The 25723-nt window shown below is 47.1% G+C and overlaps 1 long non-coding RNA gene across 1 annotated transcript; it reads right to left on the bottom strand.

Moving 5' to 3' along the window:
- Nucleotides 1-456: 456 nt before the first annotated feature.
- LOC128415143 (uncharacterized) lies at nt 457-7775 on the bottom strand. The gene is made up of 3 exons (XR_008330868.1): nt 7562-7775; nt 2447-2555; nt 457-1175 (listed from the first exon to the last, which is right to left on the bottom strand). It is a non-coding gene; the product is annotated as an uncharacterized LOC128415143 (long non-coding RNA).
- Nucleotides 7776-25723: the final 17948 nt, after the last annotated feature.

Here is a 25723-nt window from a genome sequence, read left to right on the forward strand (position 1 = left end):
TGGACAGGGCGAGACGATTGTTTCTCTTCCTCTTTCTGATAGCTTTTTTCTCTCTCCTTCTTCCTCTCCACCTGCAGGGTTGCTGGGAAAGGAACATACTGCTGTTGCCAAAAACCTGAACGATCCCTTCCTGAGGTTTTGGAGATTGAGGCCTTGTGAAATTAGACAGTAGCAGCCCATGTACTGACTGGTCATGTTGTGCGGACACCTGATTATCGTCTTCGAAAGCAACTACTCTATTCCGAACTTAAAAATGGAAAGCGTAATGCTGGTGGTCAACCAAAGAGGTTCAAAGACTCTCTCAAGGCAAGTCTTTAAAAATGTAGTATAAACACCGACAACTGGGAAGCACTGGCCTGTGAACAGCTTTTACCAAAGGTGTCATGGGCTTTGAAGATGCTCAAACTCGGGACAAAAGGTGCTAAGAGGAAGGCAAACCCTCACTGTGATCACTCATGTGCCCTCACGGTTCCGATCTCACCTCTACCTTGTCCGGCCCAGACTTGTTCATGTCAACTGTGACTTTGGTGTTGGAGAGCTGCTCCCCAGTGTCACCATACTGCACAGGCTGCTGCTGAAATTAGACTGAAGAAAACGGCAACAACACCTTTAGTGTCCTGCACACAAACACCTGCACAGTGAAAGGAGCAGCCAAATGATCTTCGGATCTCTTGCTCCCCTGCCGTTTCGTCTTTTCAACAGAGGAAGGCTTTGTGGAAGGAACCTGAGGGGGCAATTTCACAATCGGCTGTGGCCGTGAACTAAGGGTCTGTGAGCAAGCATTAGCTGCATGTTAGAGGCATAGGAAGAAAGCAAAGCATTTTCAGAGATTAGATTCTTCCCATTCCACTGATCCAGAGGAATCCTTTTAAATGCTCGTTTATAAGGACCATACGCAACCGCATTCCTCCGCGCATAGATGCTTGCAGATGCTTGCCGAAATATGCTTGCCTTGAAGAAGGTTCCTGAGGAAAATTGGGCTTAGGAAATAGCATGCTTAGCTGAGTCAAGGGCAGTCTTGTGGTAGAGAGAAACAGTATGCTGAACTGGAATGTTTAAAGTTGCAGGTTTTTCCTTCAGACTTTAGAATCTTCTTCTTCTTCTTCTTCTTCTTCTTCTTCTTCTTCTTCTTCTTCTTCTTCTTCTTCTTCTTCTTCTTCTTCTTCATTTGCACCCTGCCACAAAAAAATGAGAAAAAAGAAGGGAGAGAACAGTCTGTGATGAGAGCTTAAAACTTTTTGCAATTTTTTTTTAAAAAAACACCACCCAATATTTACAGTCGGTTGTCCTTGTTCTCCGATAAGAACATTTCAAAATTCTCAGGAATGAAACACAGGAAGTTATCTTATGCCTAATTCTCTCTGAGGTGATAAACTTTTGCCAGGCTATGCAAGTTTAGACTGTAGGTGAAGCTCAAGTGATTGGAAGAGTTTTTGCATACAAAAACATGTCTAACCTTTGGTAAACTAGCAGAGATGGGGAAAGATTGTGCTAGAAACCTCCTTTAAGGCATCTTCCCCTGTTTGGAAAGAAGACATACAAATTTCCCTCCTCGGTGAGAACTGGGCCTTAGTTCAAGGACTGGAAAACCTATGGGACTTTAGACTCCAACTACCATCAGTCCCATCAGAGATTATGCGAGTTGTAAGGGACGCGGGTGGCCCTGTGGGTTAAACCACAGAGCCTAGGACTTGCCGATTAGAAGGTCGGCGGTTCGAATCTCTGCAACGGGGTGAGCTCCCGTTGCTCAGTCCCTGCTGCTGCCAACCTAGCAGTTTGAAAGCACGTCAAAGTGCAAGTAGATAAATAGGTACCCCTCCGGCAGGGAGGTAAACGGCGTTTCTGTGCACTGCTCTGGTTCACCAGAAGCGGTTTAGTCCTGCTGGCCACATGACCCGGAAGCTGTACGCCGGCTCCCTTGGCCAATAAAGTGAGATGAGCACCGCAACCCCAGAGTCGGTCACAACTGGACCTAATGGTCAGGGGTCCCTTTACCTTTAGTGCAATAACATCTGGAAGGCCACAGGTTTCCCACCTCCGCCTTAGTTACTTACGCAGGTATGTGATTCTTCTACAGATGCCCCAAACAGGGAGCCCTCCAATAAAATCTGTCAAGGAGGGACCATTGCTCACTGGCAGAACACCTGCTTTGTTTGCGGATTTCAGTCCCTAGCATCTCCATCTAGAAAGATGGGGAAGGTCTCTAAGAGCCACCTCCATTCAGAGTGGACAATACTGGGCCAGGTGGTTAAATAGTCTGACCTAGTCTGAACAAGCTGTCTTTGTGGTTAACTGCATTCCCATCACGGCATGACAACTGAGTTGGTCTGGATGGGGTTTCAGGCACTGAATATCTGCTTTACCATGGACTAACCTCCCCACCACACCACCTCCTCAACATGATGCTCTCCAAATGCTGTTGAGCTACAATCTTATTCATACTTACCCAGGAGTCAGTCCAATTGAACTTTATGGGGCTTGCTTCTGAGTGGAAACATGTAGGATCACACTGTTGATGAGCCAGTGTGGTGTGGCAGACAGAACAATGCACTCCCCTGTTTCAGGAAGATAAAATATTGTCCGGGCATGATACTTACTATGCAACCTCAGTGTGCAAGACTAGTCACTTATTCTCAGCCTATCTTAACTTACAGGCAGAGCCATAGCACGGTCAGGTGGTACCCGGTGCAGAAAGTCCACACACACACACATCGATGGCTCGGGGTACTGCTGGATTGGCATTCACCCTGGCGCTCTATGTGGGGCTACCTTTGAAGGTGACCCGGAAACTACAACTAATCCAGAATGCGGCAGCTAGACTGGTGACTGGGAGCGGCTGCTGAGACCACATAACACCGGTCTTGAAAGACCTACATTGGCTCCCAGTACGTTTCTGAGCACAATTCAAAGTGTTGGTGCTGACCTTTAAAGCCCTAAATGGCCTCGGTCCAGTATATCTGAAGGAGCATCTCCACCCCCACCATTCTACCTGGACACTGAGGTCCAGCACCAAGGGCCTTCTGGTGGTTCCCTCACTGAAAGAAGCCAAGTTACAGGGAACCAGGCAGAGGGCCTTCTTGGTAGTGGCACCCGCCCTGTGGAACACCCACCAGATATCAAAGAGAAAAACAACTACCAGACTTTTAGAAGACATCTGAAGGCAACCCTGTTTAGGGAAGCTTTCAATGTTTGATGCATTACTGTATTTTAATATTTTGTTGGAAGCCGCCCAGAGTGGCTGGGGAAGCCCAGCCAGAAGGGCGGGGTATAAATTATTATTATTATTATTATTATTATTATTATTATTATTATTATTATTCCTGCCAAGCATAAAGGGCACCCCAAAGGACACATGTCAAGGCAACATAGCGCCAGTGATAGAGTGCACTGGGGTGATGCTGTGGCAGTGATGCTGTGCACTGGGGTGGGGGTGGGGCGAGCTGCGGGGGGGCAGGGTGATCCACCGCGCACTGCTGTGGCAGTGGGGCGATCCGCCGTGTGTTGTGGCATCAGGCAGTGGGGTGAGACACCACACGCTGCGGCACCGGCACCAGTGCTAGCCACCGCATGTGGTGTCGGCTTGAGCCACCGCGCATGGGGGCAGTGGAGCAAGCCCCCGCGATGTGCCTTTTTGCCACCTCCCTCAGGGATGGCACCTGGGTCAGACTGCCCCCACTTTCTACGCCCCTGCTTATAGGCATGCTATGAGAATAATTTTTTAAGAGGTATATAGCCATAATAATGATAAATAAAGCAAACATAGATAACACCTTTATATACCAAACTGAGCTCTTTGGAAAAGGTTACCAGTTTAAGATTGTCTAAGAGACAGTCTCGAATTGCAACACTCTTCTTCATGTTGTTGTGGGGAGTCCAGGCAACCCAAGTTACGCTGGACTGCATGGGGAGCAGAGTGTGAAATCTGCCTCCATTGTGTTGGTGTCATCATCACTGATTCCAGAAGGGTCTGAATTTAACCTCGGAAGCTGAAGATAAACATTGCACACAGGTCGGTGCATTTGAATCGCCACTTCATCCTTCACACCTGATTGCAGTGACCTTGTCTGAGTCCCAGATGAGAAGATGGAAAACTATGTTTTGTGGACAAGCCAATCAAATGGTTAAGTGCACTTTAAACAAAGCTCTCTCTGCTCACGACTTTAGGAAAGCTTCTCCAGTGAGTCAGGGGCACCAAAACTCTTTCTTCTAATGCAGCTTTATCTTATCTAGCGTGGGATAAAGTCGTTGGATGGGAAATCTTACTGGCCTGCCTAAGCGTATTGCAAAACTCAAGGGACCATTAAAAGGCATTGCGATCACGCAGCTGGGAGCAGGTCGACATGTCCTCACAAATGGGTTCTACAAAGGGATGGAAAGGGCTGTTTATATGTCAGCTGGCAAGGTTATTCCATTGTGACTTGGTCCCTGTTCCGTAGGGACTCTCGAATATTCTACATTGAAATAGTATGCCTGTAAATCTCCGTAGGAACCCCATAGATATATACGTAAATAAGCCTGCTTACACAGGACATAAGAATAGTATTTCCTGGATCAGGCCAGTGGCCCATGCAGTCCTGCATCCTACTCTCACAGTGGCCAGCCCAATGCCTGTGGACAACCAGCAAGTAAGGCCTGCACTTATAATAGTCTGCACCAAATGCATGTCTGAATTCAGGACCCTGGAGGCTTAAAGCACGTAGTTCAAACGAAGTGATCAAACAAAGCACAATTGTATAAACTGGCTGGTGTTGAACTTTTTTTTATTGCAATATTTGGGGTATTGTAGAATTTAGAATATTTTGACTGAGTTAGGAAAGGGCAGAGAAAGAGGAAGGTTCTCTCTCTGTGTGTCTGTGTGTGTGTGTGTGTGTGTGTGTGTGTGTGTGTGTGTTTAGTAAGAGTGGCAATGTATAATGAATTTCTGATAATGGAAGTATTTTTCTTCTGAATTAAAGTCAGAGGCCAAAAAATCTGACGCCTTAAAGTTTTTCTTCTAGATTGTGTAAACCCGCTCTTTAAAGCAGAATTGGAGCAAATGGCAGTCTGTGGAAAACCTGAATAGCTGTTTGCTCTGATTCAGCTTTAAAGAGCAGGTTTTTGCGGGGGAAGCTCTGGAACAAACTTGTGTTCAAATCATCTGAAGGCATATAGAACCAAAGTGCTGGAAGGGACCTTGGATGTCACAGTGCTTCATGACTGTATGATGCAGCAAATATTCTAAAAGCAAAATGGGTCTGGTACCTAGGCCCAGTGCTTAGACAGCAGACTGTCCAGATGCCACTCCTTTGTACTTGTTCCTTGGAAGAATGGCAAGATATAAATGTCATTAGTAATTACACAAACATCAGGGCTGACTAACCAAACCATTTTTTTATACCTCTCATGTGACTGGGTAGTTATGTGAAATGGTCAACATAGCTTCCCTGTCACAAGAGGCCAGACACAGCTATCAGCTGATGAGCTTAATTGCCATATTAGTGCCCTCTTGATTAATGTATATGAACTGGTTCTTAGATCAGTGGAAGGGCTCACTCAGCTGCCCTAGGCAAATCACACTATCTCAACCTTTGATCCCCCACTCGATCAATGGGAATAATTATTTATTTCGTGCAGTTATGAGGAGAATTCTTGAGATGTGGATTCTAATGATCTTTATCTACTCATCTTGCCCGGGACCTAGATGATTTCTCATCTACAACCAATGAGGCCACCAGCAACATATTCTTGTAGGTTAACCTAGGTTAACTACTGAAGCTGTCTCAGCGGGAGCCAAGTCCTAAGAAGAAATTGGGGAATGTGAATGTGCTTTTTCCAGGGCATTTTGGATTCGGCTGAAATCCCTTCCTCGTCCCCATTGCCGGAGGACCACCACTGCCTCCCCTCACACATAGAATTATAGAAATGTAGAGTTGGAAGGGACACCGAGGGTCATCTAGTCCGACCCTCTGCAATGCTGGAAACTTTTGCCCAACCTGAGGCTCAAACCCACGACCCTGACAATTAAGAGTCTCCTGCTCTACCGACTGAGCTATCCCACAGTTAAGGTGAAGAAGGAGGCAGGGAGGGAAAGATTAGCTGAGGCCCACCACCTGCATGTATTTAACACTCTACACAGAACTTCAGCTGAACAGGACGTTCCAACCTCAGTGATATTGGACGAGAGATGTTTAAACAGGAAACAAGTGCGAGGAGGAGGGATGACACTTTAATGGAATAAAAGGGCTCTGCAGATTGCATCACCAGGGCAGATGGAGAGTTTCCCCAGCTGCAGAAAGGGGGGTCTTTTCCAGACTACTGTCTTAAGGTGCGTCTCAGTCATTGGGGAGGGGGATGAGCCAGGTACCTGAGAAAGAGGCCACAGACCTTCTAGTTGAGACACACTCGAAAAGGTTCTGAAAGCTGGGGAACAGTGAATTTGGGGCATCTGCTAGAGCTTAGCTGTACTTGCCTATGCTCAGATTGTATATGTGTGTAAATAAACCATCTATGGCAAAGCTAAGGGCACAATCCAACTGCCCTAACTCATTGCAGTAGATTGTGGGGCAGGATAATTGGGACTTTTCCCTCCACCAGTGCCAGGCTGGCACAGAGAGTGGTCCAGGCACTCACAGGCCTATATTCTCCCCCAGCTTGCTGATACGTCTTTCTGGACAGCCTCTGCTAGTCAGCATATGATATCCAGCTAGATGGACCTGCTCAGACTGACTCAGTTTAAGGTGTAGAGACCAGCTCAGGATCCAGTGACTCCTAGAATAGCTCAGCCTCGTCTTAGCTAGTGTGTGTGTGTGTGTGTGTGTGTGAGAGAGAGAGAGAGAGAGAGAGAGAGAGAGAGAGAGAGGGAGAGAGAGAGAGAGAGATTTGCATCAGCATCACAGTTGGGGACCCCACAGGATTAAACCCCCATCCCCTCCTTGCTGCGAGTCCCCCACATTGACATTTTTAGACATTATTATTATTATTATTATTATTATTATTATTATTATTATTACAGTGGTACCTCTGGTTGTGAATGGGATCCATTCCTGAGGCCTGTTTGCAACCTGAAAAGAATGCAACCCGCGTCTGCGCACGCATAGATTGTGATTTGCCACTTCTACGCACGCGCGTGATGTCATTTTGCACATCTGCGCATGCCTGAGTGGCGAAACCCAGAAGTAACCGTTTCTGGTACTTCCAGGTCACCGCGGGACACAACCTGGAAACGCGCAACCTGAAGCAAATGTAACATGAGGTGTGACTGTTGTTTTTTTTAAATAATAATAATTATTATTATTATTATTGTTGTTGTTGTTGTTGTTGTTGATTAAGCTTATGCACAAACCATCACCTTACATCTTTATATCTCAGCACCTACAAATATATGTATAAACACAAATGTGCTGGTGAGGATAGGAACCTTAATGAACAATGAGACACATAATTAATCGGGCGGTTGGAAACACAGGAGCTATTGCAACAGGCGTAACAGGTGAACGACCATCAATGTAGAAATAAATGTCCTATAAAGATGGACTGAATCATTTGAAAGATTATTCCTGAGTAGTTTTATCTCAGTGCTTACCTGCTTCCAAGTGATGTGTTCACCGCAATGGTGGCTCTTGCCCACTAGGACTTAAAGGGCAAAAAGACATCTCACCACAGTGATGGAAACCGCCCAGGTGTCTGCTTAGTGTGCTGTCCAGTGGCCAAGTCTCTAAGGGCAACTCTGCTCTCCATCCTTAATTGCTCTTTATCTTTAAACCAGGCCTGGACCAGGCAGCCATTCAAATAGAGGACTGCTCTCTGTACAGTAATGTAGGACATAAGCCCTAGGGGGGCGTATACCCCAGTCTCCAAGGAAACTGAACCCTCGTAAGTGCTGGCCCCCTGCAGTCTCTCTCTGCTCAGAGATAGGGGCTCATGCAACAGTATTTGGCCTATTAGCGTGGGATCCTGCAGGCATGGCTTTTCTTCTAAAATATGTCAAGCTCATGAAACTTTAGGTGCTGCTTTACACGAAGATGTCGATGAAACTTCTAGGTGCTTCGTAAGATCTTTTTGACTTTTTAATGGTTTTGTCATACGGCCTTATGTTCTTACTGCTGTAAGATGTATTCTTTTATGATAAAAAAGCAGTATACAAATATTTTTTTTACAAATAAATAAATACAGTAAGACGAGGAAAAAGAAGGAAGTGACAATGTATTAGGTGCTCTGCTAAGATGAGGAGGATGAGAATTTGCTGCCACCCTGATAGCTGCAGTGTCTTGTGTGAGGAGCATGCGAAGTCACACTTTCCTTGCCCAGATTTAGAAATGTGCTAAGCGGAAGAGGTTAAAACTGCTCAAGACCATGGCAAAAGAGCAAGAAAGTGCTGCCTTTTCCTTTGCACTCCATTCATTCAGTCTCTCCCTCCCTGTGTGTGTGTGCCTGTCTGCTTTTCCTTTCCCAAAAAGACACACTCTTGCAGGCAGCCCAGAATTGCTCCCCCCCCCTTTCTCCATCCCTCCCCCCCACCTTTTGCTTTTGGAGGAATTCCTCTAAAACAATAATAGTGACATTGTTCCTCACTTTGCTGGCGGTTTTATGGGGCTTGCTTTGGAGAAAGGTGACTGTGGATGCCTCTTGGCCCACATGTGTTTACATAAGGAAATGCATGTGGGTTTTGGGGTGGCGCCTGGTGTCAGCAGCCGCTCTCTGTACTCCTGACCCTGACAGAGCTGCTTTCTTGCTTCTGGGTACGTTTACTGCACTCCAGATGTGCGCTGGCTCCAGCGTGGCTGCGGAGCGTCAGGGATCTGGCATCCCCCGGCTCATCGGTCTGTGGGGTAGAATGCCATGGTGGTTGTTTTAAAAGCTGTAATGTTTCTTGGTAACACATCATGATTTATTCAGCCCTTGTTTGACAGAGCTGCTTTATCAAAAGCTCATGTTGGGGGGGGGGGAGCCGCGAGTGGCCAGAGGAAAGGAGGGGAGAGCAGGCAAGTTCTTGATTGCACTCAATGCTTCTTATGTGCTGCTGAAATCCATTTCATCTGTGCACAGAGGAGGAGAGTTGAAGCAGGTTCCTTCGCGTGGCACAGACCTGCACTTTGCTACTGCCTTTCGAAATGTCTGGCTGGTGTATCTGGATGGGGAGCCCATCCTGTAATCGAGGCCTATCATAATAAGGATTTAATAATAATTTATTATTTATACCCCACCCATCTGGCTGGGTTTCCCCAGTCACTCTAGGCAGCTCCCAACAGAATAATAATAATAATAATAATAATAATAATAATAATAACAACTTGATAAAAGTTCAAACATTACAAACTTCGGTAAGCAAGGCTGCCTTCAGATGTCTTCTAAAAGTCAGATACAGTCATACCTCGAGTTACAGGCGCTTCAGGTTGCGCGTTTTCAGGTTGCGCACCGCACGAAACCCAGAAGTACCAGAATGGGTTACTTCTGGGTTTCGGCACTCGCGCATGCGCAGAACCACTAAATCGCGCTTTATGCATGCACAGAAGTGCCGAATCATGACCCATGCGTGTGCAAATGCGGCACTGCAGGTTGCAAACGTGCCTCCTGCATGGATCATGTTCGCAACCTGACCGTCCACTGTAGTTCTTTGTTTCCTTGACATCTGATGGGAGGGCGTTCCACAGGGCAGGTGCCACTACCAAGAAGGCCCTCTGCCTGGTTCCCTGTAACCTCACTTCTTGCTATAAGGGAATTGGATTGGCTCTTAATGATAATATAACAGGAAAGCAGCTTAGGGTGGGCAGTGATGCTCCCAGAGAAGTAAAACAAAGGAGCTGACAAATTTGTGGGAGGTGGTCTTCCATAACCGCAACAGCTAAATGCAAGGGTGGCTCAAGCTGTGGTCCTCTAGAGATGTTTCTGGGCTCCAGTTCCCATAAACCCCTGCCAGCATGACCAATGGTCAAAGATGATGTGAGCTGGGAGTCCAGCGACTTTTGGAAGGCCACAGATTCCCTATGCCTGTCACAGGGTGGATTGACCCCATACATATAAAACACATTAAATGTACATGGGTTCCCCCCAAGAATCCTGGGAACTGTAGTTTAAGAGTGCTGGGAGCTGTAGCTCTGTGGTAGTGAAACTACAATTCCCAACATCCTCTGGAGAAAGTCATGTGCTTTAAATGTGCACTAATGTACTTTAAATGTTTGGTGTGGATCAGCCATTAATGGAGACTGGAGTCTTCAGATACCATAACAGACCCCTAAGTACAGCTGAAGTTTGCAACCATCATAGTCTGTTGGGGTGGGGTGGGGGGGTCGTCCCAGGAAGTATTTGGATGTCCTCTGTTGGAAGCAGGATGCTAAGCTAGAGAGGTCTGATCCAGCAAAACTCTTCATAGTATTCTTGTTTGTGAACAGCTAATAAGAGAGTGACAAATATACAGTGGAAACTATGTCTTGACTTTTTGCTCGCTGTGCACCTGTAGAGTTGCCATAATCAACGCTGGAGAAAAGTTGACATCCGTCTCCTTGAGGTGCTTGATTTCCCCATGCAGTGAGCTGTTGACATTGGGCAACATTCAAACATGCCTGCATTCTGAAATGTTGCCCTGCTTGGAGGACATAAAAGTCTGGATTGGCTCTTAGAGATAACATAACATGAAAGCAACAGTATCTCATAGCACAGTTCTAGTTTCGGGTTTGAATGTGCATTTTCGGCATATTCAGTGCCTGCAATCCTGGAGTGCAGGATGCTGTCGGCCAAGGATGTCCACTGGTCAAGCAGCTGATAGGAACCATCCCATGTTGTCGCTTGTGTTTCAGTCTGCCCGGCTACGAGCTGGTGCAGCTATCACCCGGATCGGCCCCTGGGGCCTGCTCCGAAATAGCAACTTGTAACTAAGGGACGATCTCCTGACTGATTCTCCTGACCGCATCCACATCAAAAGCATTTGTGCGAGTGACTCATCCGCACAACTCGCTCACATGAAGACAGGAGCGGCAGCTCTCCCAAACCCATCTGCAGCTCACAAGACGATCATATGGATAAGACATTCACATGACCTGGCCACGAGAAACAGCTCCAAGCGGCATTCTGCAGCTGCAAAAGCTTGAAAGCAATAATTAAATATTAGCAATAATCTCGTATTCCACAGGAAACCATTGCAGAGCCTGCTGGGGGGGTTAGGCCTTTCTCTTCTTGCCCTGCGTGAGGCACCATGATGGCTAAGGAATAGTCCCATCCCTGATGAACAGGCTTGCCAGTTTACAACCTGGAGTTTCTCTTGGATTTGTGTCCATTGAGGAATTAGCATGCAAGGCAGGGGCTGTGGCAGCCTGTATCTGCTTCCTCTTGTGTTATTCCAGCTCCCTCCACCTTCTGCTTTGTCCATTTCTCCACCTGCTGAGAGGCTCACCTGCCCTCTACCTGCAGGCAGAGGAGCAGGTGGACTGCCAGGGTGGGAGGGGACTGACAACAAAGCTCTATTACCTGCCAATTCAGCAATGGTTGTAAAGGTAGAGGGAGAACCTGGCAGTCCTGCTGATTGAAGTAAAACCTGGCAGACTTTTGGGGTATTGATTAAATAGCTGCAACCTATATAAATCTGCATGTTGTGAATGCATGGAGCAAACACCTTTTTGCTTCTCTTTCATCAGCTGAGGGCTAGGAAAGATCGACGTGGCCTCTCTTGCACTGGTGCTCTGCTCTTTGCTGCTTTCTCACACTTCAGAGTAGTGGCGTAGCTAGCCGCTTGGGTGCCCGCTGCGGCACACGCGTCCTTCAGCTGGGGGTGGGGCAAGCTGCCCATGGGGGCAGGGCGAGCCTCTCTGCAGCCTCCCCCTCAGCTGTAGATGGACGTTTGTGGCGCCAGCACATAGACCAGCTTAGGCGCAGGGCTGGGGACTTGGACACTACCGCGGTGCCCCCAACTGCACTCGTGGCTCTGGAACAGACACTTACAGGTGGCGAGGCTCCACCTACACCTCTCGCAAACTGCGGGCGTGGAGCCGAACCAAGCCACTTCAGAGGGCCTGCTGGACTTCCCACAGACTCAGACCACTGCCGTGTCTGACATTCCGCCAACTCCACTCGCAGAGGTTCCACCCACAGCAGGGGATCTAGGGGACTTGGTTTCAACGCCACCTAGGGTTGCGCCACAGCCTCAGCAAGAATCAGGAGGCCCCCCGAACCTGGGTCCCCAGCGGTCTGGCAGAGTTTCCAAGCACCCAACTTATTTAAAGGACATGTTGGACATGTAACACTGTTGGTCTAATGGAAGTATGTGAAATGTAACCGATATGCTTTTGTGCCTAATTGAACCATTACGTGTAGTGCTGTATATAAGGAAACCATTACGATTGTAACTAACACCTTATCTCGGTGGGGAGGGGTGTTATGTACTGAAGTTCTCACCTTGGGTTAGCAGGGGGATACTGTAGATAGTTTTCACTCAGGTCCACATATGCAAATAAGGGATTGAAAGTGACATTCAGTGATTGGATAGTTACAGAAAATGGTTACTGTTGTGTTGTACTGGAGCTCTATATAAGCAGGCTGGCTGAACCCTTCAGTTCAGTTCTGTTCTGGCTTGTGAATAAACAAGAGCTGTTTGAAGAATCGCTGTGTCATCTGATATGTTCACCCACAACTTAATTATTATTATTATTATTATTATTATTATTATTATTATTATTCCCTACCCATCTGACTGGGTGGCTTCCAACATATATAACCACATAATAAAATCTTAAACATTTTTAAAAACTTCCCAATACAGGGCTGCCTTCACAGATGTCTTCTAAAGGTTGTATAGTTACTTATCTTCTTGGCTTGCGGGTTGCATAACTCCATACCCTCCAACATTTCTCCAATGAAAATAGGGACGTCCTAAGGAAAAAGTGGGACATTCTGGAATCAAATCAGAAACTGGGATGGCTTCTGTAAATCTGGGACATTCCCAGGAAAATAGGGGCACTCGAGACAATTATACTTCTATAAAACCATAAATTGTTTAAGTTCATCCTTTAAAAAAAATATATTTCCTTCTTGGATTTCTTTCTTGGTGTAAAGGAAAAGGTGTTCCTTGAATGCTTAGAGGCTTCCCAGTTTCTAGAGTTGCCAGCTATTACACCAGACCTTGTTACTGTACCTTTAATAAATAGTACCTTAATCTGTGGTTATTGGCAGGTGATGATGGTGAGCTCCTGCTCTCAAAACAAAGCTTCCCTGGCTGGTTTTTGAACATCATACTACTAGCGAATGGGACGCAGGTAGCGCTGTGGGTTAAACCACAGAGCCTAGGACTTGCCGATCAGAAGGTCAGCGGTTCGAATCCCTGCGACGGGGTGAGTTCCCATTGCTCGGTCCCTGCTCCTGCCCACCTAGCAGTTCGAAAGCACCTCAAAGTGCAAGTAGATAAATAGGTACCACTCTGGCAGGAAGGTAAACGGTGTTTCCGTGCGCTGCTCTGGTTCACCAGAAGTGGCTTAGTCCTGCTGGCCACATGACCCGGAAGCTGTACGCTGGCTCCCTTGGCCAAAAAGCGAGATGAGCGCCGCAACCCCAGAGTCGGTCACGACTGGACCTAATGGTCAGGGGTCCCTTTACCTTAACTTTACTACTGGCGAAAGGCACAAGAGCAGCCCAGGCTGTTATTTTCTCATCAGTTGGCAACTCTGCTCTGGCTAAAATGTATTTAACCCAGAGCTGAAGAGCCCTGCCCTGCATTCCATGTGTACGTTTCTGATGTTATTTTCATTTCTAAGTTCAAGTGTTATTTCTCATGGGTGAGGGCAGATTCAGGAATCCTTAACCCCGGGATTAGAAACAAACCTTTTGTAAATTTTATCACAAGGGGTGAAAATGTTGAAACAGGAGATACAAAGGAAAAGGGGGTGGGGGCAGAAGAAATCCTATCTGTGTCAGGATCTCACACTAGCTAGTTCACTTCTCAGTTTAAGTAAATAATTCTCATCTCTTAAGTCTTCTTGGGGGGGGAGGGGGGTCACATAAATGTGCCTCTTTTTTCTTATTTGGAATGGGCTATTTGGATAGGAGCTGGGTGTCAGGAATCTCTAACTTTCCCAAACCATGGACGCTGAGAACTCTTACTTTAGCTTTCACAGGGAGATATAAAAGACTATCAATTAATCTAACTTTTATTGCACCTCTGGGGCATGAGGAAGATGTTATTTAAACAAATGGTTCCTATTACCTTCAATTATTTTGTAAAAAGGTTTTTTGCACTGAATTATAGGCTTCTCTGCTCCTTGAGGGGGTGAAGAGTTAGCCAAAAGTTTGTACGGCATGGCTTTGCTTTGTTTTTTTGTTTGGTTGGCTGTTTCTTTCCCATGTGCTCAAGCGACGTCGCTGTTTAATTAGGGTGAGAGCAAGGGCAGGGTGTTTGTGTGTGTGACTGAGTCAGAGAATGGTAGCCGGATACATTGGCTGCGATGATTCAGGTGGGCAGCTTGATTACATTAGAAGGAATCTCGCCACCAGCATGCTTATGGTAAGGGACCCATAATACCCACCTGAGCTCTGAAATGGGTGAAGGGGTTCAACCATTTGCTAAGTGGCAATTTACCATTGGATGATTCCCACCTGCTTTCCGTTTATGAGGAGTGAATACAGACAAACACTGGCAAATCAAGTTGATGGACTATGCCGAAAGGGCAAAACTAACTGGGAAGCTCAGGAATCAAGAAGACAAGAAATTTTTAAAAAGAAAAGAATGGGAAATTGAAATATACTCGGGAGTCGAAAGTGGATTTCATGCTCTTTATTCAGCTCATAGTGGTGAGGAGGAATGGAATTCCCCTGGAATGTCTGCTTTATATACATTATTTACACAATGGGCCCCACGTGATTGGCTAATTCCGGGATTCACCTGTAGGCCAATCAGGTTGCGGATTCACTTCCACCTGGAGCTGGATTGGGTGACTCCTGTGGACCAATCAGACTGCTGCATTCTGAATCCTATTGTTCTAGGACCAATCAGACTGCTGCCTTTTGGATCCTATTCAACTCAGTACATAACAGAAATGTTTATAATGTACATACAAAATCCTTGTAAACAGGTGAAAACATGAGCAGGATTTTAAATACGCTTATAAGGTAACAGAATGTATAGATAACTTAGGAAGGTGAAAAAATGGAGAAGAATTGATATGCAGTTGAAAACAGAATCAAAAGGACACGTGGAAGGGATGGGGGAAAGTCAGGAGATTCAGAGCAATCTCAGTATTTTGAATTGTTTTATGTTGTGTGTTTATATTTTGGAAAATCAATAAAAAAGATTATTAAAAAAAGAATACAGACAAACACAGAAGCTCATGAAGTAGTTAACTAATAGGTCTATATTTTTATTTTATGGTACCTAAATTCATCCCAACCACATATATTAATCACTGTGAAAAATATGAGTGTGAAGAGACGAAAGCATTTCTGACGCATCACAAGCCAATAAATGTGCTTCCTTCAAACAGTTAGCATTTTGTCTTGCATAGCAGCAAATCCCTTTTAGCGGTTGTTTTATATCCTTGCTACTTCCTTTTCTCTTCCACTGTACCATGATAGATGGTAATTTCTGTCATATTTATGTAAATCCACGATGGCAGGTGTGCAACAGGACCGCCAAAAGAAACTAAGGGCACATCCACACAACACATTTAAAACTTTCCCCAAAGTATCCTGGCAACTGAATCCTAACAGAGCTACAATTCTGAGCACCCTTAACAAACTACAGTTCCCAGGGTGAAGCCATGTGCTTTAAATGTGTTGTGTGGATGTGACTGTGTGTTGTTGGCAGGTACGTGTTTCATCGTTCACCCCAACCTGACCTTTGTGTGCCCATCGATTGGGTTGTAGATAGTGAATGTGAGTTGAGAGCCCTTAGTCGCAGCATTGATGTGACAAGGCGCTGAGAGTGTGACCCTGTTGATTCTCCTTGACTTTTGATGCCATCAGCCATGTTTTTCCCCTAGACCAAGCTGTCTGAACAGTGACTGGGTGGCACTATGGTTACAGTCTTATTTGGATAGCTGCTTTCAGAGAGTGGGCCTCTTTGCATCTGTGGTCCCTTCAACATAAGGTTCCACAGTGGTCAATCATAACCCCCTCACCCTTGTTTAGCATCTATATGAAACCACCGAACGGGGTTATCCGGAGATTTGGGGGGCCCTGTCATCAACATGCTGATGACACACAACTCTGCTTCTCCTTTACACCCCGGGTGTGCTGGGTTGGTGTCTAGCTTCGGTAATGGATTGGATGAGAGCCAAGGAACTGAAACTCAACCCCGGTAAGAGTGAGGCACTTGTTACTGAGGGGTTCCTTTAAGGCCGGATTTATGTATAAGCTGGCGATGTGGGTGATGCTGTGGGTTAAACCACAGAGCCTAGGGCTTGCCGATCAGAAGGTCGGCGGTTTGAATCCCCGCGACGGGGTGAGCTCCCATTGCTCGGTCCCTGCTCCTGCCAACCTAGCAGTTTGAAAACACGTCAAAGTGCAAGTAGATAAATAGGTACCACTCCAGCGGGAAGGTAAACGGTGTTTCCGTGCGCTGCTTTGGTTTGCCAGAAGCCACTTAGTCCTGCTGGCCACATGACCCGGAAGCTGTACACCAGCTCCCTTGGCCAATAAAGTGAGATGAGCACCGCAACCTCAGAGTTGGCCACGACTGGACCTAATGGTCAGGGGTCCCTTTACCTTTACCTTTATGTATAAGCTAAACAAGCTATAGCTTAGGGCCCCACTCTCTTGGGGTCCCCCGAAAAATTTAAAGGGGATAAAACTGGATGTACATTTCCAAAATATAACTTAAAAAACAAAATAAAACCTACATACAGCAACAGTGTTTTGTGCTGTGTGGGCTCCTATGATGTAAGTAATGGGCCCCGCCTGCTAGCCTGCTCCCTAAAATATCACTGGTTTGCTCATTTCTATATATAAGGTGCCTACATTCTGCATGGACTGGTTGCATGGCAACATGTGCAAATGGCTTTAGATTCCTATTAGGTCCATAAATTACCATATAGCATATATTCAACACAAAAAACAGTTGACAATTTGTTGTTGACAAAGGACAGCTGGGCATATAAAGGGCCCCATTACCTTCAGTAGCTTAGGGCCTCATCTAACCTAAATCTGGCTCTGGTTCCTTAGAATGGATGGGTAGGGTTCTACCTGTTGTGGAAGGTGTTTTGCTCCTCGTAAAGGAGCAGGTGTGCAGCTTCGTACTTCTGGACCAACTTCTGTTACTGAAGGCGCAAGAGGCTTTGTTGGTGTGGAGTGCCTTCCATCAGCTTTGGCTGGTGGTCCAGCTGCAGCTCTATCTGGGCACAGGTAGCCTAGCTTCAGTTGCCTGATATTGCCCCAAAACTTTTGCAGGCACAGACAATATTAAAAGCAGGATTGCTTCATTGCGAATCAGTTGTTTTTTTAAAAGGTGGAATTTATACTTTTTAGCTCATTTTCATTTTTAATTATTTTGCTTCCTGATCTTTAGAGGGTGCTTGGATTTAGTCCTTTACTATGGATTTTCCTTGCATTTTTTTGCAGCTGATTTTTATGTGGCAATATTTATTTTGATACTGACAAGGATGCTCTATATAGTTAAGTTTTATAGAACGCAGAAATTCTCTCCTTTTTGTTTTGGCATTTGCTGTTTATTTAAGATGTTTTAACCTATGTTGTAAACTGCTTAAGAGTTTTGTTTAACTACGAGCGGTATATAAATGGTCCCCAAAAAATAAAAAATATAACCACCCCCAAACCATAGTGAGCACAAATAATCATGAATGCACCATAAAATCTGGAGGGGCCACAAGTTTGAACTTCCTGGACCTACATATTTTTCCATTCTCTCTCTTAGTGGGAAAGCAATGAGATACAAGCTTATTTATTATTGTTTTTGTAAGTCTGATCCACCAACTATTATGGTACATCTTGGCTAATACACTGAAGTGCCCAGAAATTCAATTTCTTCTTGTGTTATTAATTTGTCTGGGATTCCCTGGGATATAGGGAATTTTCTTCCTGTATTTATATATATAGAGAGAGAAAGATACATTATTGTTTTTTGACTTGAATGGCTTTTTGCTTGACTCAATACACTTCTTGAGGACAAGAACTGCTTATTGAATTTGACATGGATGATCCATCAAACGGCATGAGGGGTAAACCTCAGGATCTGGAAGGAGGAGGTAGACCTCATACTATCCAAATATCACATGGTGAGAAAGGGACCTGTTGCCTTTTCTCACTTCTCACAATCCCAGTAAGATCTGCAGGCATCTCAGATATAGAGGTGAGACCAACTCAACCATTGAAAAAGGCAAGCAGGAATTATTAAAGAGGGGGGCTTGCATTTGCGTCTGTACCAAAAGGTCTTTCATGGCTTTATGACCAAATATTTACCTTTCCTCTTCTGCAGAGGTTTGCCAGCTGACCGGAAACACATTGTCTAGGGCGGGCTTACTTATGTGCCTCTTAACAGTAGCTCAGCCTCTGGAAGAAATCATTGGGTGGTAGTTAACTTGAGTTTCACTCAGAATAGACCTGTTGAAATGAATGGAACCAACTTGGTCGTGTTCATTAATTTCAGTGGGTCTACTCTGAATACTCCCCGCTGTGTTCGTGATCATCGTCGGATCAAGCAGCTCTTTAAGGGGACAATTTACAGGGCTGAATTTTAAAAGATGGCAGCCGGAACCACAGATAGATTTGCTTCGGCCAATAGAGGGAGGGAGGGAGAAAGAGAGACAGCATTGAGTTCTTCTTTCCCATCTAGCACAACTCCATAACCAGTCATCTGTTAAAGAGAGTACAGTGGTACCTAGGGTTAAGAACTTAATTCATTCTGGAGGTCTGTTCTTAACCCAAAACTGTTCTTAACCTGAGGTACCACTTTAGCTAATGGGGCCTCCCACTGCCACCACATGATTTTTGTTCTCATCCTGAAGCAAAGTTCTTAACCCGAGGTACTATTTCTGGGTTAGCGGAGTCTGTAACCTGAAGCGTATGTAACCCGAGGTACCACTGTACCTGTTTCTAAACTGTTGTTTCAGCTATTTCATACCCTCCAAGTATCCCTATTTTCCAGGGACAGTCCTGGAATTACGAAAGCCATCCTGGCTTCTGATTTGATCCCAGAATGTCCCTATTTCCCCCATCAGTACCATTGCCATTGAGCTTGGGGATGAACCGGTGCTTGCCCTGAGTGAAGGTGGTGGCAGCAGTGGCAGCCGCGAGGGAGCACCCCATTGCCTCTCCATGGCCACTGCTGCTGGCCTGGGTAGCTCATAGCGGCTGCTGCAGAGCAGGCAAGGAGGAGGAGAGGCTGCTGACGCCAAGGCCCAGCCTTGTTTGATACACAGGTTCTGAGGTGCAGGCAGAGAGCTGGGTGGTGGAAATGCTCTGCAGAGGGCGGGAGGGGACAAAAAATGAGGGGGGGTTTCAAGGAGGGTCAGTTGGTTGGGAGTGAGAAACGTCCCTATTTTCATCTGAGGAATGTTGGATGGTATGCTATTCTGAAACCCAAGCAGATTCTTTGTCATTGGTCGTTATATTGCACTGTATGTTGCAAGTTATTCCAAACTGCGGTTTAAACCACTCAGTAGATAAGGTTAAAAAAGAATGGGGTTGCTTCAAAAATTATCTGAATAAATACGGTTCCAATAATAACACTCGGTTGTGTTTAGATTAATTTCACAGAAAAAGGAAAAAAAATTCCTATTGTTTGGACAAACAATCAAACACAGATTATTTAATTATAATAGTTGAGTCAAAACTGCAAAGAGATAGTCAGAAGTCAACAAATTTATAAGGGACTCAAACCAGTATGAACGACTTGGTGTACAGAATATTTAAGTATGGGTTTGAACTTCCTAAATAATGCTTGTCTTTGAAAAGTATGGTTTTTTTTTGTATTTTTTGGCTTTTTTTGTTTTGTTTTGGTTTTTTTCTCTTTTCTCTTTCTTTCGTCAATGATATTCTGTTTATCTAGATCTTTCAACGTTTCTATTATGTACTTTGTGACATTTATTTTTATCTGAGAATATGTAGTTGAGGATCAATTTATTTATTCTTTTCATTCTTTCTTTGTAAATTTTGAAAACGTAATAAAGTTTTTTTAAAAAACAACTGCGGTTTAAAAATGTTGTTGTTTTGTAAAAAAAACCACAGTAATTTGCATTGCGTTTTCAAGAGTAAGCGAATACAAGCAATACAATTGCATCACATCATCATACTTCCCTCGCTCAGCAAACAAACATACACGGAACCACTATAACAAATAAACAAACTGACGTAAGAACTGATATAGTTCAGCATCCTTTTCTCATAGGAGCCAACCTGATGTTAGTGGGAGGCCAGCAAGCAGGATTAAACCACAAGAACACTCTCCCCTCCTGTGGTTTCCATCAACTGTGTCAGGGAACTGCCATCAGAACAGGGGTGGGAAACAGAGGGGCAGTTGTGTTACAGGGAGCCTCCGAAAATCTTGCGAAGCAGTTCCTTTCCGGTGATGAAGAAAGCCCCACCTCCAGTGGGGAAGAGGTAAAAGGACTAGAGGATGCTGCTGGGAGCCTCAGCACCACTTCTGGCAAAGCCATCCAGGAGGGAAGCACGCCCCTTCCATCGCCCACCCTGTGCAGAAGTCTAAAGCGCAAAGAGGGAAGAAAGAGGCTGGGCATAACAAGACTTTTATGCTGGGGGAGGTCCTGGAAACAAGCACTCCCGGATTCTGCTAGTGATTGAGGCAGACATGAACTTTGGGGTTCTGCACTGTAAATAGTTTTGCACCACAATAAAACCTGTAAAAGACAGGTCGGAGTCCTGCCTGGTTACTCGTGAGCAACCACCTGACAAACTGGTATTGAGAAGTGTTGATGCCTGCAACTGTGGCAGAGCATGGCCATCATCATCATCTCATTTTTTAATTTGTATGCTGCCTTTCCACAGTTAAAAAAAATGCTCAAGGCGGCTTACAGCATAACAAGATTTACATAATTACAAAAGTCATAAATAATAAATAAACCACATTAAAAAAAATACACAACCAAATGGGAAACAATTTCCACATAAATCAAAATCTAAAACTAAGAATACAGCATTAATATCACAGTTTAAAATGACATAGGTAAATAATAACAGCAAATTAAACATGGCTAGAAGGCCTCTTGTCCATGAATTTGCCTAATCCTCTACGACTGCCTTCTGGGGGAGAGAGTTCCACAGTCTATGCATTGCATAAACAGTCACTTCCTTTTATGTTTCCTGAATCTTCCAACCTTCAGCTCCATTGCATGTCTCACGAGCTCTACAGGGAGAAAAAACTTCTCTCTATCCACTTTTCACAAATAAAGACACTTTTGAAACGAAATAGGAGTTACCGTATTTTTCGCTCTTGTCAGAGGCTCAGGAGCAGAAGAGCAGGGGAGAGAGCAGATAGAGAGCGGAGGAGAGGAATCAGAGGGGAGCGTAGGGGAATATGACAGTGGACCGAGAGATTCCATGAGCTTCTCCAGCGAATCAGAAGATTCCCAGGAGAGGGCGCCTATGGTAAGGGCGAGGCGAATCCCAGAGGGGACGATCCATAAACAAGGAACCAGAGGGGAGTCCCAAAGAAGCAGCGGAGGAGTAGGGCCAGTTTCCCCACCAGAGCACAGTGGGGGGGAAGAGTCACATGAGTCAGGACCAGCTTCTCCTCCATCGGGGAGTGGGGAGACGGAGGGAAGGCCAGGTCCAGCTAGCCTCCCCGAAAGGGGGAGCAGTGACACAAGTGTAACGGTCAGAAGGAAAGTGGGAGGCTGCGCGCGCGCGCCAAGTTCAAATGTGGAGGAGCGCGGGACAGCAGAAAACCCGGATTGGGAGCCAGGTCCTAAAGCCCGAAAGAGGGGGGGGGAGGAGTCGGGAGAATCAGCGTCAGAAGAATCTCGGAGGGCAGAGACTCCGACTAGCAGAAGGACCCAGAGAAAGAAGGAACAGAGGAAGAGGTGGAGTAAAGCTAGAATCTTAAGCTGGTGTCAGGGGGGCGGAGATTCAGATGGGACTTCTACGGTCTGACGGATAGATGTAGCGTTGCGCGCTGCACGTCTGGAAATGAGACTGAACTTCAATAAAGACTTTTGAACTTGAGCAAGAAGCAGCGTTGGTCTTGTGTGAGCTGGGACCTTGGGCAGCGCTGACAGTAAGTCCCATCTGCAAAAACTCTGCAAGCTCACGAAGATAGGCAAAGATGACTACAGAGGAAAAAATCAAGCAATTGCAGGAAGCGGTGTCAACGCTCTACTCAGAATTGGCTGCGTCTAAGAAAAAAGAAGAAGACACAGCTGCGCTCTGCCAGGATCTGCAAGCCAGGTGGGACAAATGGGGAAAGGAGGGGCAGCTGGGAGCCAAGCCGGAGGGAGTTGCCCTCGGGAAAAGGGGGGCGAGCCTTGTGACCCATTTTGACGGGAACCTGCAGCAGTACCCTAACTTCAGAGCAGAAGTAGTTTTCGCGCTCAATTTGCTTCGGAAAGATTTTAGAGATGAGGAGGAGAAAGTGGGTTTCATAATCACTCATCTGCATGGGGAAGCTAAGTCGTGGCTGCGAACGTTGTTACGCGAAAATGACCCCGCCCTCAAAGATTCAAGCGCCTTTATTGGAGCCATGGACGCTTGCTTTAAATCAATGGTGGATGTGGATGTCGCTAGAAGGGAAATGCATGGATTGCGGCAAGGAAAAGCGACAGTGCGCCAGTATCATTCCCGCTTTTTTGGGTTAGTAAATGTGCTGGGCTGGCAGAAGGACTCAGCTGCCGTCAGGGATCTGTTCTGGGAGGGGCTGAATGGAGCCGTGAAAGATGAGCTGGCGAGGGGAGAGAGACCCCAAAATACAACAGAAGTTGTCCAAAGGGCGCTCGCAATTGGGGTGCGCCTGGAAGAACGCCCGTGGAGCAGGGAGCAGGGGGGAAGAGCAAACACGTCAGTTAGAACGACTCCCTTCCTACCCAGAGAGACAGAGCGCGCTCAGTCCACGCCTCCTCTAATGAGGGGAGAAGAGCCAATGGAAATCGGAGGTGCAAGGGCTCAGACAGCAAGCAGAGCCCAAACACCAGGAGCAGTCAAGGCGAAGGCTCCTAGAGGGAGCAGGAAGTGTTACATCTGCGACAGTGCACTGCACATGGCCAAAGAGTGTCCCCAGAGGCTCCAGAAGCACACTGCAGCCTCAGCAACTGTTAAAGGAGCAATTCAGCAGGAGGAGCAGCCCCAGGGAAACGGAGGAGCCTGGTTGGAGACAGAAGCACTGGGGCTCAACCAGGCGAGTCAGTGAAGCAGTCCCCAGAGATTTTGCAGCCCACAGACCCCCTCCCACCCAAACCAGTGGTGCAACTCACTGCATCGCTCCAGCTGCCCGATGGGCTCACCCTGGAGGTCCCTATTACCATTGACTCTGGTAGCAACGCAGACTTTGTAGGGTTGGACTTCGTCAAGCAGCATCGCATAGCACTCCTGCCAGCCACGACGCCCCTAAATGTTGTCACGGTAGATGGCAGGAAGATACTGGGAGGAGAGGTGGTACAGCAGACATCGCCTCTGGTGATGCAAATTGGGAACCACCGTGAAGTCATCAGTTTCAACGTCACCCACCTGTCGGACACGCCCATAGTGTTGGGCATGAGTTGGCTGGATAGGCACAGCCCGGCATTAGCGTGGTACCAGCGGCAATTGACCTTCTGCTCTTCCTACTGCGCAGCGCATTGCATCCAGACCTGCCAGGAAGAGGAGGGGCAAGAGGATGCACCGCAGCTACACCTAGGCATGGTGCAAGCGGTGCCCAACAAGTACAAGGCCTTTTTGGAAGTCTTCTGCGAGAAGGAAGCAGACAAGCTGCCTCCCCACAGACCCTACGACTGCAAGATTGACCTCCTGCCAGGGGCGACGCTGCCGACTGGGAAACTGTACTCCATGTCTGAAGACGAAATGCAAGAACTCAGGGAGTTCATAGATCGCAATTTGAAGCGGGGATTCATCCGGGAATCCAAAGCAGTGGGGGGCAGTCCCGTGTTTTTCGTGAAGAAGAGAGACACGCCCGAACGGAGGCTCATAGTGGATTATAGAATCATCAATTCCAGGACAAAGCCCACAGCATTCCCCATGCCCAAAATTGACGACTTGCTCGCGACGGTGAGGAAGGGGCGGATCTTCACCAAGTTGGATCTACGAGGGGCCTACAACCTTATACGCATGCGGGAGGGCGACGAGTGGAAGACAGCCATGTTTACGCCTTTAGGAACCTATGAATACAGAGTCATGCCGTTTGGTCTCCAAAATGGCTCCCATTGTTTCCAAGCTTTCATGCACCACGTGCTAGCGGGACTCCTCTACAAGAAGTGCGTCTGCTTCTTAGATGATATCCTGATCTTTTCGGACTCGCAGGAGGCGCACGAGAAGGACGTCAAGGAGGTCCTGCAGAGACTACGGGAGCACAGACTTTACGCCAAACTGGAGAAGTGCCAGTTCGACACGACAGAGGTGGATTTCCTGGGCTACAAGCTGTCCGACAAGGGACTTGCCATGGACAGCGCCAAGGTCCGCTCAGTGTTGGACTGGAAGAGCCCGCGCAACCGGAAGGAGGTCCAGAAGTTCGTCGGTTTCGCCAACTTTTATCGCAAGTTCATCAAGGGGTTCGCGAAGGAGACGGCGGCCATCACGGACACCCTCAGCTCCAAGAAGAAGAAGTTCACCTGGACGGACCAGGCGGAGCAGTCCTTTCGGAGGCTCAAGCGTCTCTTCGCGTCCGAAGAACAGCTGCTACACGTAAACCCCAGCAAACCGATGAGGGTTGAAACGGACGCCTCGGACAGAGCGGTGGGGGCGGTCCTGTTGCAGCAAGATCCGCAAGGGGACTGGAGACCGTGCGCATTCTACTCCAGGAAGCTCAGCACGTCGGAGCAGAACTACACCATCTGGGACAGGGAGTTGCTGGCCATTCATGCAGCTTTCAAGGCGTGGCGGCACTTCCTCGTCGGAGCCAGACACACAGTGCAGGTTCGCACGGACCACAAGAACCTGGAGTACTGGCGCACGGCGAAGTTCCTGAACCAGAGACACATCCGCTGGGCGGAGTTCTTTGCAGATTTCGATTTCCGGATAGAATACATCCCGGGAGACAACAACGTCATGGCGGATGCGCTATCCAGGAAGCCACAGTATCTCGAGGAAGCGGCACCGGCAGCGGCCAAACACATTTTCGCACCAGAGGTGTGGGCGTGCGCTTCAGCCGCAGTGGACCTGGACGCAGTCCGTCGCGCGCTACAGGCGGATTCGTTTGCGCAATCCAAGATGGAGGAGGTGCGAAACGGCACAGCGAGGGACAACGAGTTCCAGATACGCGACGGACTACTCCTCCGCAAAGGGGCTCTCTACGTACCGGGAGACGACCTTCGCGCGAGAGTCTTGCAGCAGCTGCACGACGCGCCCAGCGCTGGGCACTTCGGCAAGGACAAGACGGCGGAATTAGTCACCAGGGACTTTTGGTGGCCCAAGGTGCTGGGAGAAGTTGCGGATTACGTTTCCAGGTGTGACACCTGCCAAAGGGCCAAGCCAGTACACAGGAAGCCGGCGGGTCTGCTGGAACCGCTGCAGACGCCGCTCGAACCATGGGAGAAAGTGGCCCTGGACTTTGTTACAGATCTGCCCAGTTCGCGCGGCAAAACAGCGGTACTCGTGGTCGTAGACCTCTTCACCAAGATGGCGCATTTCATTCCGTGCGCGAAGGTGGCCACAG

The sequence above is a fragment of the Podarcis raffonei genome, chromosome 6 (assembly GCF_027172205.1).
Source record: "Podarcis raffonei isolate rPodRaf1 chromosome 6, rPodRaf1.pri, whole genome shotgun sequence".
NCBI lineage: Eukaryota > Metazoa > Chordata > Lepidosauria > Squamata > Lacertidae > Podarcis > Podarcis raffonei.